This window comes from Ictalurus furcatus, chromosome 15 (assembly GCF_023375685.1).
Source record: "Ictalurus furcatus strain D&B chromosome 15, Billie_1.0, whole genome shotgun sequence".
Classification (NCBI taxonomy): Eukaryota; Metazoa; Chordata; class Actinopteri; order Siluriformes; family Ictaluridae; genus Ictalurus; species Ictalurus furcatus.
Genome location: NC_071269.1, coordinates 5,665,071 through 5,670,446, shown reverse-complemented (window position 1 = coordinate 5,670,446; position 5,376 = coordinate 5,665,071). Strand labels below are relative to the sequence as shown.

Genomic DNA, 5,376 nt, shown 5'->3' with positions numbered 1-5,376 from the left:
AGCGGAAAGAGAAACGGTCAGCTGGAAAGTTGCTTGAAACGACATCGACATGGCTGCAACTCAAACCATCTGTGATGGTAAACTGAATCTTCTGTGTTCTTTAATTGAGTAGATTAGACCCCTGAGTAATGAAGGCATAGGATCAGATAATGAATCAAATTATTTAGATTCTTTTGCAGTTTTGAAATGATTTATGTGTTCAACAAATTGAATGAACAATTATCTAATAATTTATGTTGTTCATGTCTCCTTGACCCAGGTGTATGCACTGCAGCACTCAGCTGTCTGTCTGCGATCTGCCAGATGCTCAGTACCGTCTGTGCATGTGGAGGTGTGTCTTCCTCTTATTACTATAAATAATAATAACTTTATTACCACAAATATTATTAATAATCAATAATTATTAATAATCAATAATACTCAATAATACAGCTTGATGAATACTCATTTTTTAATAATAATATTATAGTTATTAATAATAATAATAATAATAATAATAATAATAATAATAATAATAATAATTAGCTAGGTAATTAATTACATGACTTTTAATTAATTTGTGATTCATTTGTAATCAAACAATATTAATTAAAGTACTTAATAAAACAATAACCAATACATTGATTAGTAAATCCTAATTAATAATAAGTAACAATTATTTGCTAATGATTCATCAGTAATTAATTAATTATTAACTAACGAAGTAGTAATGCACAATTCAATCAATTATAAAACCATATAAAGTATTTGGTTAATTAATTGTGTTAATTAATCAATTAATTTATTTGTGCTTTTGTAATTTATTTACATTTAATTACATGGTAATTAAGTTAATTTGTATAATGAATTAACAATATTAATTATCACAATTCGAATAATGAATACATTCATATAAACATATTTTTTCATTTTTTAATCATATTCATCACAATTATTGGCTCTAGAAGAGAGGCATGATGGCGATGCAGTGACAGAGGGCTCAGCAGAGTCAGAAGAAGGTCTGTTCATTTACATTTGATATTACATTTGAGTAATTTTGTTGTAGCAATTATACGCATGGATATGCAGTATTGTAAAATGAAATTCTTTATATAATTTTTTAAAATAAAATATCTTATTAAGAGTCCAGTTTCTCTGTTTCTAGGTGTTAAACTCTCAGTGGAGGAGACTGAACCAGCAGGGACCCAAAGCTCAGTGCATCCCTTCTTCTCCACACAGCCATGAAAGACATCATCTGTTATAACAGGAAATGAGAAAAATCATATCTCCCAAGTCCAGTAGGATACAATGGACTACTTGCACAAACTCTTCTACATATATCACCACCATCATCACCACCACCAATATCACCATCATCACCACCACTATCATCACCATCACCACCACTATCATCACCACCACCACCACCACCATCACCACCACCATCATCACCATCACCACCACTATCATCACTACCACCACCATCACCACCATCATCACCACCACTACCATCACCACCATCACCATAACCACCATAACCACCACCACCACCACTATCATCACCATCACCACCCCCATCACCATCACCACCATCACCACCACCACTACCATCACCACCACTGTCACCACCCCCACCACCACCATCAATACCACCATCATCAACACCACCATCATCACCACCATAACCACCATCACCACCATCATCACCACCACCATCATCACCACCATCACCACCACCACATCATCACCATCATCATCAACACCACCATTATCACCACCATAACCACCATCACCACCATCATCATCACCACCACCATCATCACCACCACCCCCACCACCACCATCACCATCATCATCAACACCACCATCATCACCACCATAACCACCATCACCACCATCATCATCACCACCACCCCCACTACCACCATCATCACCATCATCATCAACACCACCATCATCACCACCATAACCACCATCACCACCATCGTCATCACCACCACCACCATCACCACCATCACCACCATCACCACCACCATCATCACCACCATCACCACCACCCTCACCACCACCATCATCACCATCATCATCAACACCACCATCATCATCACCACCACCATCATCACCACCACCCCCACCACCACCATCATCACCATCATCATCAACACCACCATCATCATCACCATCATCATCACCACCACCACCACCACCATCATCATCACCATCAACACCACCATCATCACCACCATAACCACCATCACCACCATCATCATCACCACCACCATCATCACCACCACCATCACCATCATCATCAACACCACCATCATCACCACCATAACCACCATCACCACCATCATCATCACCACCACCACCATCACCACCATCACCACCACCATCATCACCACCATCACCACCACCCCCACCACCACCATCATCATCAACACCATCATCATCACCACCATAATCACCACCACCCCCACCACCACCCCCACCACCACCACCATCATCACCATCATCATCAACACCACCATCATCACCACCATAACCACCATCATCACCACCACCCTCATCACTACCACCCCCACCACCACCATCATCACCATCATCATCAACACCACCATCATCATCACCATAACCACCATCACCACCATCATCATCACCACCACCATCATCACCACCACCCCCACCACCACCATCACCATCATCATCAACACCACCATCATCACCACCATAACCACCATCACCACCATCATCATCACTACCACCCCCACCACCACCATCATCACCACCACCATAATCACCACCACCCCCACCACCACCATCATCACCATCATCATCAACGCCATCATCATCACCACCACCATCACCACCACCACCACCACCACCACCATCATCACCAGTGTAGGAGACCTGCACCAATCAGCTGTGTACAACTCCTGAATCAGGACTGAAACTTTATCTTTAACACAGAACGTGAATCCACATCTGAATGGCAGACTGTCATCATATGACATTAAACTCACAGAGATAATCTGAGATATTTACACAGATAAATCACACACACCGTGTCACACACACCGTGTCACACACACCGTGTCACACACATCGTGTCGGCGAGTCAAACTCTCACACAACAGAATCAACTACTTGAATCAAAAACAAATGAATAATTCAAAAACAAAAGACACACGAAAAGATAAAACCAAAAAACAGACCACTTTCTTTAATCACAAAAATGAAAAGCCCCACACTAATGAAAATCATAACCAAATACAGATTACTGACCATTGAAAAAGATTGTTTATTGATCATATTGACAAAATCCAAAAACAGTGGATTGTTCAAGCGAGGACTAACCACAGACCGGACATTCTTTTGTCCCCAGAAAGTGATCATGATCGGCTCCAGTGGATATTTGTGAAAGATCCCATGACACACCTCAACTTCACACTCTGTACCTTATCCAATGAATCAGGCAGGGGAGATGTTAAGGGGGAAAGACAGCAAAAGGTGGCAGGTGGGTCACTGCCAATTGGATGGCCTCATTTATTGTTGCTGCTTGGTGATGTTTAACCCAGTTGGATGTCCCTTCTGGAAGCTGTTTCACAAATTGCTCTATTACCAGAAGCTCCACAATCCTTTGAGGGTCACAATCCTTAGCAAGCAACCACTTTTCACAACTGTCTTGGAGCTGCTGTGCAAATGCAAAAAGATTGTCGAACTCACTGAGGGTCAAGGAGTGAAACCTCTGGCGATGTTGCTCCGACCTCTGCAAGACGGCTTTTTTTTGGCGATTTGATTCCAGTTGCTGCATTATGCTCTGGAGCATCTGTTGGAGATTTGCCAGTGCTTGTATCAGGGCCTCCTGACTCTCCACCTCAGTGAGGTGTGAATGCTCCATTGTTGTGTCTTGTTCCTCAATCTCAGACTTTGTTACCACTGTAGCACTCTGTGGGTAAAGAGATAGAGAGAAAGGTGCAGAGTTTTTAAATTAAACTTCCTGAGCTTTTAACCCAGTTTGTGCAAACATAAAAACATAAATGCCAACATAAATTAGTATTTCAATAGTAACTACAATGTACCTAAACTGGTGGTCCATTTACCTATTGTTTTGGAGAGGAAATTCTGGTGGAAGATTCACCGAAGCTGTAATAGTATCCTCTAAATGATTGAAGTAAATCAAGGCACCTCTCTAGTAGAATCCCGACGGGTGCTTTCTTCGGCAGTGTCGAAGTATTTTGCTTCCAGCGTCGTTGTCACTTTCCAGGTCCGACAGTTCACCAGTCGTTCAGCAGGGAACTGAGCACCAGAGAAAAGAGACGGCACTTATGTGATCTTCCGCGGAAAAAATTCGCGGAAAAAAACCGCACAGTTCTTCTGTGCTCCACCCACAAAGGACCGCCTCCGACTCCACACAGCGCTTAGACCGGTGTAACACACACACACACCGTGTTACACACACCGTGCCAGCAAGTCAAACTCTCACATAGCCGCTCACTCGGGCCGCCATCTACCGCAACACACACACACACACACACACACACACACACACACACACAGTGTTACTTACGTAATTAATCCGAGATGTTTACATGGAACGTGACACATACAAAGAGTTACTCCCTCACACAACAAACGTTATGAATCCGAGATGTTTACACGTTTAAAAGTTGCATTAAATACCGAAAAAATGGCAAAACATTATTATTATTATTATTATTATTATTATTATTATTATTATTATTATTATTATTATATTTGTAGTTCAAATAGTAATAATAATAATAATAACAATCATCAGCTCTTGTAACGCACTGGCCGCGCCGCAACCGTGTGCAATGTGAATGTTCTAACCTGTTAACACGTGCACGGAAAAAAAAAACCCCGCACAGTATACGCACTGCAAACGGAGTATGCGTGAATCTGGTCTTAGGAGACTTCTTGGCGGCAGCGGCGGGTTTCTTGGCTGCTACCTTCTTGGGCTTCTTAGCCGCGGATTTTTTCGCTTTGTACGCGGCTTTCCTTGCGGGCTTCTTGGTTTCGGTCTGCTTCTTGTTCAACTTGTAAGAGCCAGACGCTCAGGACCCTTTGGTCTGCACCAGAGTGCCACTGACGTCGAGCTTGACGCGGAAGTTGTTCTCCACATCGTATCCGCCGATAGCCAAATCTTTCTTCAGAGCGGCGAGAGACACGCAGCGCTTCTCCTTGAAGCGGCGTTCTCTTGAGCGCGTTGGCCAACGCGGGTGCGCGAGCGCCTTCTGCCATCTCTCTAGGAGCTATACGTAGAATTAACGAGTCAAACGCTGTGCAGTGTAACACAGGAAACTCCCTCCCGGAGCCCGGGGGCTGGGCTGGTCTCTCTCTCTCTCTCTCTCTCTCTCTCTCTCTCTCTCTCTCTCT

General features: G+C 42.8%; 2 long non-coding RNA genes across 2 annotated transcripts; one reads left to right on the top strand and one right to left on the bottom strand.

Annotated features, from left to right (window-relative positions):
• Nucleotides 1-273: 273 nt before the first annotated feature.
• On the top strand, nucleotides 274-1,230 carry LOC128619278 (uncharacterized). The gene is made up of 3 exons (XR_008387908.1): nucleotides 274-331; nucleotides 945-998; nucleotides 1,145-1,230. It is a non-coding gene; the product is annotated as an uncharacterized LOC128619278 (long non-coding RNA).
• Nucleotides 1,231-3,240: 2,010 nt separating this feature from the next.
• Nucleotides 3,241-4,918, bottom strand: LOC128619277 (uncharacterized). Its single transcript, XR_008387907.1, has 3 exons — nucleotides 4,831-4,918; nucleotides 4,080-4,486; nucleotides 3,241-3,925 (listed from the first exon to the last, which is right to left on the bottom strand). It is a non-coding gene; the product is annotated as an uncharacterized LOC128619277 (long non-coding RNA).
• Between the last annotated feature and the right edge of the window lie 458 nt (nucleotides 4,919-5,376).